The sequence below is a fragment of the Streptopelia decaocto genome (assembly GCF_964273445.1).
Source record: "Streptopelia decaocto genome assembly, chromosome: 1".
Classification (NCBI taxonomy): domain Eukaryota; kingdom Metazoa; phylum Chordata; class Aves; order Columbiformes; family Columbidae; genus Streptopelia; species Streptopelia decaocto.
In genome coordinates, this window is record NC_138663.1 from 116349715 (window position 1) to 116361734 (window position 12020).

General features: G+C 41.0%; 1 protein-coding gene across 3 annotated transcripts in view; it reads right to left on the bottom strand.

Annotated features, from left to right (window-relative positions):
* The window catches only part of AGPAT3 (1-acylglycerol-3-phosphate O-acyltransferase 3), a 93356-nt gene that overhangs the window by 48257 nt on the left and 33079 nt on the right, over positions 1 to 12020 (bottom strand). For 2 of the 3 annotated variants that reach the window (XM_082064430.1, XM_082064428.1), the window contains exon 2: positions 2926 to 3043. The exons of the other annotated variant lie outside the window; for it this stretch is intronic. The gene's annotated coding sequence lies outside the window, so the exon portion shown is untranslated. The remainder of the gene's footprint in view (positions 1 to 2925; positions 3044 to 12020) is intronic. 3 annotated transcript variants of the gene reach the window in all.

Genomic DNA, 12020 nt, shown 5'->3' on the forward strand with positions numbered 1-12020 from the left:
TGTACCTACAGAAGTTTTTTTTGTTGCCCTTGACATCCCTGGTCAGGTTTAAATTCTATCAGGGCTTTAGCTTTCCTAACCTGATCCCTGGCTGTTCAGACAATTTCTCTGTATTCCAGCAGAGCACCTCTCCTTGTTGGCTCCTCTATCACTTGGAGAAGGAAGTTATCAACACACTCCAGGAACCTCCTGGATTGCTTATGCCCTGCTGTGTTGTCCGTCCAACAAAGGATAACATTATTATGCCAGCGAGGTGGAACAATATCGTCCCAAAACGCACGCTGTGACGGCATTCATCTTCCCATCTGTACTTTCTGCTGCTTTGGAAAATCCTGTCGAAAGTCCTGATTACGTGGCCTTCACAACTTAAAAAAAAAAAAAAAAATCACGTGAAAACAATTCCTCTCAAAGCAACACTGAGATTTTCAAAACAATTATAAAAGACTAAGAGTAAATGCCAATATAGCTCCTTTTAAAGCACTTTTATTTTGGATTATTGCTTCTTCTCAAAATAAACATCCCTAGGAGACCCAGTTTATAAGTCCTGGGTCGTTGATTTCCACCTGCTGTCCACTCTTAGCTTAAAAACCACACTGCACCAGATTAACAGCAGGGATCATATCTCTGGTAGCTGCTTTGCAGAACACCAGTATGCCAGTGAAGAGGCTTCTGTCTTATGGGCTTTGAAACAGCCTGTCACCACAGCCTCCAGATCAGTAAATTAAGTATGAAAGCAGAGAATGTAACTGGTTTTCCAAAGTACTTTACATTTCTCTTTGCCTGAACTACAGAAAATTCTTGAAATTGTAACCTCGACTGCTTTTGAGAGCTGCTTTTTGGTCTAGCCTGCTGGATCTTTACGTCCACAAGTGCTTTGCAAAGATGATTTTTTTTTCCTCTCTGTGGCCCCCAACTAAGTTTATATGAAAATCGAATCTTCCAACAATTGTTACAAGTGTTAACACTGGCAAGTCTGACAAAGATAAATGCCCTCAAGAAGACACACAATAAGGACAATATCAGCAGATGATACCTACAGGGCTTCTTGCCTATGCACAAACCTCAACAGGAGGGGGTGGCTGCTATGGCAAATGTTACCATAATTTGGCCTCCTCATAATTCAGTCCCTTGCCTCTTTGACTGTATGCCTGTTGGTACCACTTGTGCTTTGGTTCATGAAATGGTGATTTGTTCTGCAGAAGCAGCATCCGCTGGGATGCTGAAAAGCTCTCAGTACAATTTCTCTAATCCATATTAATATCTATTGACCCGCTCAGGATTTATCCAAATAATCAAGAAGGTGAAGGGTGAGGGAATTATTCATGAGATTATTCAACCCATGCAGCTTCCAGTGTGGCCATCCACGTCATTCAGAACGTTGTCATTTCCAGATTCTTCCTCCTTTTGCAGGTTCTAGCAACCCAAGATAAGACACCAGGCCTGCACTACATGAGGGGCACAGGCACCAGGCTTGGTAGCCTGCAGGGTATGAGAAGTCAAAGTTCTCTCTTTTCCAAAGATAAGCAGAGCTTGAAAATTCAAGACCTGTGCACAATTCATAAAATCCTGCCCCCCAAGCATATTTAGCTTCTCAGTTACACACTGATGGCCTTTTCAGCACTTACAAAGAAGAGCAAAAATTGCAGCCGTGTCAGCTGAAAAATACAGTACAAAACAGCAAGCACATAAAAACAGGCTTTCACGTATTTCTGGGGCATTGCTCTTATGGCTGATGGCAATGGCCCCAGGCAAAAGCATTTTGCAGAACCGGTTTTGAAAGTAGCTGGTCACCATGACACTGTAATGAGGCAACTTCCATTAATCAACCTACTGGGTCTCCCTCCACCCATCAAAGCTGCAGAGGGTCAGCATTAACCAGATTCAGCTGCAATAACTAATTTTTAGGGGTAAAATTTTGATCCAAGAATATTTGAGGCTCACAGAAAGCGGTTATTTTCCCACCTAATGTTATCTGGGATAAATGCTTTAGCTGTCTCCGTAGCAGGAAAATGTGCATCTTCAAAATGGATGTAGCTTTGCACAGGGTCAGAACGCATGCCCTGAGCACAGATTGTGGCTGTTCCAGTATGTACTACCATGTGAATCAGGGCTCTGAGAAATCTCTCACAGAAATTAAAGTTTCTTGGGAGACTACTTGTCCTATAATAGACCTTGAAATGTTATAGAATACTAAAGCAACACTCTGGGTCTTTGCAAAAATCAAGTTTAAATTACTTTCCTATTAAAAAAGCTTCTAATAGCCCATAAAGGGGCAGGGTTATCAGAGATCATCATCAAAATGTCAACATCTGACACTAGCCGCTCTGAGGTCTTAAGATCCTGTCCTGGAAAAAACATGTCCTATTGCTATGTCAGCAGGTTCTCATCAGCTTTCCAGTTTTGCTGTCACTGTTTGTATGACAGACTACAAAAAGAAGGAAATTTACCGCTGTAACATTTCCATATCTGGTTACCAGACAAAATTTAAGGATGCTTGGATCAAAGGCAGCTTAAGATGATGCCAGAGTCAGCACTCAAGAGACTTCTAAGAACTGTGTAAAAGAGGTCCCCAAAGCACTATAAGGCCACAGTTCCCATTCTATATCCAAGGGGGGAGGCAATAGTTAAGCATTTCTAGAGTTTTCTGGAGGTTTATTTGTGGTTAAGCCTTTACTGCAATGATTAACAACAGACAGAGCATACATGAGAGAGCAGGAGCAAACACTACAGCAAGCAACAAGCTGAAGCGCTGGTTTTGTCCCTAAATTCAAATTCTCAGAGTGGGAGACTTCTGACACCTCTCCCAGCAATTCATAGAGATCTATGAAAAGAACAGGATTTGCACCCCCTTTTATTAAAATAAAGCATCTTATTGGTACAGACAAAACGCAAATACAGAAACGTGGGGGAAGATTTCTTTCTTACCACCACTGGGGACCACTTCTGGCACCTGGCAACACTCAGAGTAACAGGAGAATCCTCATCTCCTCCCTCCAGGGAAGTACCTCTGCTTATGTTTCAAGAGATTTGCTTTCTCATTTGCCTATAAGCAAAAAAGACATTTCTTCAATGAATGAAGGTTAAAATATTTTGGTTAAAAGCAAAATACAATGCAAACAACATGCAGTTGCTAACCCAGGTCACGAATTCTTTAACTCAAACTCCTCTTATTAAAATTACACAACTTTCTCTTTTGTTTGGGGAAAAAACCTACTTAATCCTTCTTCCCATGTACTAATACTACACTCTGCTCCACAGGTACCATCTACTATTCCTTTCAGAAGGCCTGATATGTATCTGTGAAATTAAAAGCAAGTGTTCTCAGCTTATATTTAGTAGTGAAATTACAGCTTCTATTGAGAATGAAGAAAGGGCCTGCATACTCAAGAACTAGCTTACTTCTCCCTAGCATAACAAAAGGTATTTCTTTTACCTACCTTGTCTTGATAGAAGTTATTGAAAATGAAACAGAAGCAATTATCCATTCTCCAAACACACACTTAATCTCTATATTTTATTAAGAGCGGTTTTTATGATCCTGAAGCAATTAAGTTAATCATTATTTAATTTTAGATTACTGAACTGGAGATTTACTTCAGACACAAGCTCGCTTTCCACATAATTTAGTCTCAGTAATTAGAGATGTACTTTACCCAGAGGTGGCTTGTTTAAAGTGTGTTATCTAATTCCACAAGCCTTATGCCATTCAAGTTTCATGCAGAAAACTACAAACCACATTTCAAAAAAAAGAAATCCCCCAAAGAAACTAATTTACCAGATTGCAAACCTGATTTTCCATAAAAATGAAAAATTGAAGAAAAAATATTTTTCAAACATTCACCCAACAAGTAAGATATATCACAAAAGCTTTTCTTTAACCCATCACTACCTTTAATAAAGTTTTAAGCTGCAAGAACAAAAAACGCTCTTCTCACACAAATCACTTCATTTGCAACTTATTTTAATGAGGATGTAAGGTCTACAATAAAATGCATGTGTCGATTAGGATGCCCAGCAGGTACCTGTCATGGGATGTAACCAGTATTGAATCATTCAGACACTTAGAAGACTTCTGTGAGGTGTGTTCATAGGAACAGAAATAAAGACCAGGCACATAGGTTCATACCGAATGTATTTACCCTGGATACTATACCATTCAAAACCAGCTCAATTCCAACCTACTTCAGACAAATTTGTGTAAACATGTTGTTGAAACCAAACCGTACTAGGAAATGCCAGTTAGCGACTACCCACCTAGCTCAGCTTTATGTCTGTATACATTACTAGCTGCCAGTTCATCTGGGCGGGCACATTGCCCAAGGCCAGTTTTATGTCAAAACACATCTGCTGTTTTTTGGAACAAAGGGTATCCATCTTCTACTGCTGCCATGTGAGAGAAGGAAAACAGATGACCAGGCAAGCATGTTTAAAACATATACCACTGTCTGCAATACTTCATCTTCAAAATTGCCCAACAAAACCAACACACACAATTTTCTATACTCAAAAGTATAGAAAATATAGTATAGTATCTCTATACTATATAGAGACTCTTTATATACTCTATAAAATATAGTATAGTATCTCTATATTCAAACCATTAGAGAATACCTCTAGAAATGCAGAAGATGCAGATTCATTTAAAGACTTCACTGCCATACTTTTATGATCAGGTTTGACTTGCCACATAGAAGAAAGGCTACAGAACTACCAACAGCATGTAAGATTTCAGCAAAGACTGACAACAGAGGATAAGGATGTGAAGCTACAAAGAGATCAGGACACAACAGGTTTGCTGTAGGGAGTTTACTCAAAATAAATGTCTCAGCTAGCTGGATTTTCGGCAAACATTATTTAATACCTGCACGTGTGGTGTCACATTAAACATGCAAAGTTGGAGACCGGGAGAGGAACTGTTACATGGTAAAAGATCCTGCCCAAAAGAAATGGTGACAGACAGCATGGGAAGAAAAAGCTGCAGAAACCTTGGAAGTTACTAATGGAAACTAACAGAAATGGGTTTGTTGGTTGGTTGGTTGGTTTTGGTTGTTTTGTTGTTGTTTTGGTTTTGTTGTTGTTTTTAGTTACTGAAACTACTGAATCTATTTTCTGGTCAGTTTTCTTTCTCACCATAGAACATCTTTGAATCTCCTTATTACTTGCTTGACCCACAGCTCAGTCTATTCCTTAAAGATCATCCTCCACATTATAATCTCCTGATGTTCTAATGTTGATAAAGGAATGGCAGTCAAAAAAAAATAATAAAAAAGGCTTGATAGTATATTTTTAATCACAACTTTATTCCTAAATGGTAAAACTGGTTTCATGGCAAACCTCTCTCAATGTCTTATGGAATCATACAGATATTAACAGAACAACTTTGGGAAATTACTTCCTGCCACCACCATCCTGCTACTGTGACCACCATCTCAGAACATTGCCCCTAAGAACTAAATGCTTCCCTAATGATAACTGGAAATGATTGAAAGTGCTTTCAGAAAAAAAGAGGTCTTCACTCATAGTAGGAAAAACTAGGGAGAATGTCAACAAAATATGAAGGGTTTACACAGACAATCAGAAGCGTTCCACCTCCTCCATAACACAGAACTGACCTACAAACATTCTTGCCATGGCTGTTGGAGGTGGAGGAAGTAGACTGAAAAGAGAGGAACTGGAATTACTAATGAAATGGAAATTAGGAGGATATGACAGAGTCATTGTGTTGACTGTAAATCCTTTTGTAAGGCACCCATTATAAGCCAGACTACTGACCTAGATGGATCAGTGACAGACAGACTCCCTTTTCAAGATGGAAATTAGATTTCTGCAGTGAACAAAGCATTTAATTTTCCATTGCAACTTGCAACCAAAACCCTTCAGTTTTGAGGTTCTCTCTCTCTCTAAGATGGGGAACAGATAAACAAGAATGAAGTGGATTAATGTATCTGTGGTCTCATCACTGCAAAGTTCTCTGTTCACTCATCGAGAGAGAGCTTGAGCACCACCAGACCAGTTAAATGTATTCCTCTCCATAACCTTCTGTGGAGCCACTGCTCTGATGGATAAACATCCTCCAGCAGGTTCAGCTCTAGCAGCCTAAATATTACTGCCCTCTCTTGTCCATCCCAGCCTTCTGCTAGGGATCAGTCCTTCATAGCTGGAACACCTCCATAGCCTGCACCTTGCTACAATTCACACCTCATTATGTTAGTTTAAACCCCTGAGGAAGGTGAGTTCTTGTCATTACTTTTTTTTTTTTTTTTTTTTTCCACCAAGGCAGCAAACTCCACAAGGATTTTTCCAGCTGTGAACTGCTGGGACTGAAGCACCTGCACATGGTCCTTTCTGCAGTGCCAATGGCTGGTAACACCTAGAGGAGCAAGGAATGTCTGAGATCATTGCAGCAAGATTTGCTAGACAATCCTGATCCAAGTTGAAGTGGTTGAATTATTCCTGGTTAAAGAGGTTACAATCCTTCTGATACTGAGACCAAAAACAAGTTAAGTCCTCAGCAAGTTAACTCAGATGTCTGTACAGCACTGTAGTGCTTAGTTGGAAACCTTTCATCTTACTCCTAGCTTCAAAAGTAACATACAGGAAAGGAAGCTATGGCCATATGAATGACATGAGCTGGGAAAGCCACAGCTGCCTCAAAAAACTAGGGCAGAATATCTGTGAACTGAGTTAAGGGTGCCCTGCTCTGGGAAATGTGAGCCCAGTTACAGCCCAGACAGGTTTACTCCCAAGAAATTTAATAATTTATCTGCAATTTCTTAGAGACTAGTTATGTCTGAGGTTTTGCCATGACTTCCCCTTCATTAAAGGCCTAAATATACTAAAAAAAAAAAAAAAAAAAAGACAAACCCCCCAAAAAAACACATACACACAAAAAAAATCAAAACACAAAAATTCCCCACAAAAACCATGCAGCATAAGAGAGTAAGTGTAAGAAGGGAATTTGAATGGGCTCAGCAAAGTTTCCAAATTTCCTACTGTTTAGGAGTGCCTGGGTTTGGTTGGGTTTATTAATGAAATTTAAATTGTGAATAAATCTTGAACGTTGATGCAAGCTCATCCATGCTTTATAAAAGAATTGCCTGAACTGGCTTCTGGGAAGAAGCAGGCTCTGAAAAAGGAATTACATTACTTTTCTAAATGGCTATTAATTGTAAACATAGTGTTTTCTTATCACAATATATAACATAAATCAATTTTGTTCAGAATAATTCTGGTGATTATTTTTCTTTTAAACACTGGAATATTCTTTTGCTTAGAATATGCCCATTATAGAAAATGTTAATGGTAATAGAAGAACCGTTCTGCCTAACACAGAGCTACATAAAGAACTGCCTTAACAGAAGCAAGGATAGTTAGGTGCTCTATTCAGCTCCTAAATAACATAAGAGAGCAGCTGTGGAAAACATACACAAGAATGTTCTGCAGGGTAAGGGATAAGCTTAATTTCCTAATTTCCCTCTTTCTTCCACAAGTCTTTAAAAAAAAAAAAAAAAAAAAGACCCAAACCAGTTGCAAACACCCTCTGATGATTTCTTCTGACCTTTCACTGTTCCTTTCACTATAGGGTACCCCTCCAGCACCTTCATTTTGTGCCTTGTCCCAAACGCTGGGACTGAGGGTCCCTGTGCTGCACCCCAGGGGAAGCCTCCTGTCTGCAGCTGAGTTTGCACAACCTTTTCTCCCACTGCTCTGACATCACCTTTGGTATGCAACAGATTTATAGATAACTCTTAGAGCTGTAGGATCTTTAAATGGCCTTCAGTCAGGAAAAAATAATAATCCCAAAACACAAGTCTTCATAATTATCCACTAACAAGAAGAAACTGGTCATTAACTTTCATGCTCTGATATTCCACATGCAGACTTTCCAGGCACTCCAAATTAATAATTTTCTTATGAATTCACTGATAAAGTTAATAGGAATGAGTTACCCTCATGGGATCTGAGAATTGCAGCTTGTGTTCAGCAGAAATAACTTTCCTTTACAGGCTTCGAATTTGTAAGTTTCCAAAACAAAAAATATTTATATGGAGTATTAGTCACACCGGGGTTAAAACTCCCAGCAACCTGTGTGTGCCCAGCACTCCAGACTCACTTAATCTCCTTGAGCCCACCCATACAACTCCCTTGGCTGTCCACGTGAAGTCCCTTTCAGCAAGAGACTGCCACTAGGGCCATGAGTCAAGCCAGCTTGTCTAAAAATATTCTCCAACACTGACCTTCATCTGCCTCACTGTTGCCCACCTCATCCTCTGCCTCCATGCTGGATATCCTCCAGGCTCCCAAGTTGCTTGCAAAGCACCTACTCTTATCAGTGGTAGCACCAACAAGCCCCAGGAGATGGCCACATCCAACCACTGGGCACAAGTCTGCATGGCAGCTTTTGTAGCCAAGAGATCCACCTACTCAGTTATTTCACTCCGCCTGGTTAGACTAAACTTAACTAAACTTATTTCTGTTCATTCACTATTCATAATTCAAATACAAGTGACATTAAAAGGATACAGTTAAGAACTTTAACAAACGTAAATAGCATTTCAGAAATAAAGTCTAACACAGAGCACTTGAACTTATTAAAAGTTTACTCCTCACCCAAAACTCTTAGCATCCTGCATTAAGTAAAAGCCTTTAAAAGAATGCTGTAAAATTCTGAACTGCTAAAAGTAAGATCTGAACAGGTAATGGTGAAACTAGCTGTATTTGCTGTATCTCATTCAGTAGCACAAATAAGGAAAGAACAGTTAAATACACCTGTATCCTGAGAAAAAAAATATTCACAGAGTGGCTTGGGTTGGAAGGGACTTTAAAGGTCACCTAGTCCAACCTCCCTGCCATGGGCAGGGACACCTTCCACCTGAACAGGTTGCTCAAAGCCCCATACAACCTGGCCTTGAACGCTGTGGGGCATCCACAGCTTCTCTGGGCAGCCTGTTCCAGTGACTCGTCACCCTCATGAAGAATAATTTCTTCCTCATATCTAATCTAAATCTACGCTCTTTCACTTCAAAGCCATTACCCCTTGTCCTATCACTACATGCCCTTGTAAAAAGTCCTTCTCCAGCTTTCTTCTAGGTCCCCCTAAGGTACTGAAAGGCTTCTATAAGGTCTGCCTAGAGCCTCCTCTTCTCCAGATTGAACAACCCCAACTCCCTCTGACTGTCTTCACAGGAGAGGTGCTCCAGCCCTCCCATCACCTTCACACCCCTCCTCTGGACTCACTCCAACCGGTTCATGGTCTTCTTATGTTTGGGGCCCCAGAGCTGGAGGCAGGACTCCAGGTGGGGTCTCACCAGAGCAGAGCAGAGGTACAGAATCACCTCCCTTAACCTGCTGGTCACACTCCTTTTGATGCAGCCCAGGATGCAGTTCACTTTCTGGTCTGCAAGTGCACATTGCTGGGTCATGCTGAACTTCTCATCAGTCAACATCCTCAAATGCTTCTCCTCAGGGCTGATCTCAATGCATTCTCTGCCCAGCCTGTATTTGTGCTTGGGATTGCCCTGATCCATGTGCAGGACCTTGCAGCTGGCCTCGTTGAACTTCATGAGGTTCACGCAGGCCCACCTCTCAAGCTTGTCAAGGTCCCTCTGGATGGCATCCCTTCCCTCCAGTGTGTCAACCACCCCACACAGCCTGATGTTGTCAGCAAACTTGCCGAGGGTGTGCTCAGTCCTACTATCCAAAGATATTAAACAGCTTCAGTCCCAATACTGATCTCTGAGGAACGCCACTCATCACTGGTCTCCACTTGGACAATGAGCCATTGATTGCAACTCTGAGTGTGACCATCCAGCCAATTCCTTATCCACTGAGTGGTGCATCTGTAAAATCCACATCTTTCCAATTTAGACACAGTGCAGGACTGTGTCAAATGCTTTGCACAAATCCAGATAGATGACATCAGTTGCTCTTTCCTTATCCATCAACGCTGTAGCCCTGTTACAGAAGGTCACCAGACTTGTTCAGGCACGATTTGCCCTTTGTGAAGCCATGTTGTGTGTCACTAATCACGTCCTTATTTTCCATGTGACTTTGCATAGTTTCCAGCAGGATCTTCTCCATGATCTTGCTGGGCACAGGTGTGAGATTGACTGGCCCTTAGCTCCCCAGTCTTTCTTTTTTTCCCCCTTTTTAAAAATGGGAGTTATGTTTATATTCTTCTTTGTTATGGGTGAAGCCATTTTGCAGTGAAAGAGGTGATAATTTTGGATGAAATACATCTTTAGGATCACCAAAAAGTTACAGATACACATACTCTTACTATGCATACTCCTTTCCAAGAAACAGTGGCTAACAATAAAAGAATAAAAATATTAATCTTCAACAGAGCTAACAGATGCACAGAAGGCCTAGCTTATCTTCTGCAGGAAAACCTATGCACTGGATCTTTTAACTCATGGATTTTTTTCCTTGTTTACACAGGGGAAGTTTTTTAATACCATCTTAACAGCATTTTTAATTGATCAGAAATATACATAAATAATAGATTTCCAGAAGGCTGATGAAGCTTGAGCTAACTGTAATATAAAATAACAACGTAATTCCTAAAAGGATGCATTACCTTTACACAGTCCTAGCTTGGTCTTGGTCAAACACAGCAAGAGAGTAAATTGCTACATCAGAGGTTAAAAGCAGAGAAGAAGAAGAAAAAACAAATAAAACCAAAGGAAAAAAAAAAAAATCCCAAACCCAAAACACCAACAGAAAACAAGTCTAACAGAAGAGCACACGACTGAGGAGATATAAAATACTTGTGGTCCCAGGGTGACACAGCATGGGTATTTTATTAATCTTACAGAAGTCCTGCCAACAACCCTGCCAAGGGGCTATCGATGCTTTTCCGCATAGCTGTGGCCATTCCACCTGCAACAGGCACAGAAAACCTCACCAGACCACTCGTGCTCATGCCAGCCCCGGGGCTGGCACAGGCGGCAGCAGGGCCCCAGCTCACCCCTGGCCAGCATGACTGAAACAGGTGCCAGCTATTTTTATGTCCAAACTGTGATTTACATCTGACCTGTTATTAAGTTCAAAGAGAGAAGCAGCCACAGCAATGCCACCGGGAAGGCAATGCGATGTGTTGTGTTCCCAGCTCACCGGTGGAGAAGGGGAAGCTACGGCTGGGGAATGGGGATGTGATCAGGGCCTAAAATGCCTGGTGGGCTGCAGAAATGTGCTGCAGGAGTGGTCTGCTCTGACTGCCATAAACCAGCAGCTGCCTGATGCTGCATAAGCTGCCAGATGCCAAAAAGCCCTGACCCTTTCCCTCCCCATGCATCACATAATTCACTTCTGACTGCACCCAACAGTGGGTATCATGCACTGGCTTGGGCTGATCTCGCTGATTCTGGATACTGAAACATGTGCACAGTTTGTAAATAAGGGAGTGTGGGACTGAATTAATAAATTTTGAAGTTCTTCATGGCAGGGTAGTAAAGTAATAATCTAATCTTAAACTGGTTTAAATGTGTTAACTGATTCACCAGTTCATTCTCACAGCACAGATCTCAAAGGACCGTTTGGAATGTGATCAAGTGGCCAACTATGCACAAGATATCATGTCCACAGCAGATCATCTGCAAATGGAGAATTACTTCAAAATCCATTTCAAGTAAATCTTCTCCTGCCCAGAAATCTCAGCTTCTAAGATTAGAGATCTTTTGGAATATTATTCATTCCTTCATCTCACACTTAAAAGGATGACAGAATTACTAGATCCTGGACTGAAACAGAAGGCATTCAGTAAAAGCAGCTTTCTTATCAAGGGACGAACTTTTCAGTCAGATCCATCACATATCTTAGGGTTTGTTTGAAGTATTTAGTATCTTTTTTTCTTTTTCCATAAACACAAGAGCTGAGCAATCTTCTAATCTCTGAGGTTGCAAATGCCCAGCTTCTACAGCTGCAGTAATTAAACCAACCTCTTATGCCATTACCCACATCAAGTCTTTTCCTCAGCATCTGCTCTATTCCCACATTGCACTTTTAAGTCAAACCAAGAT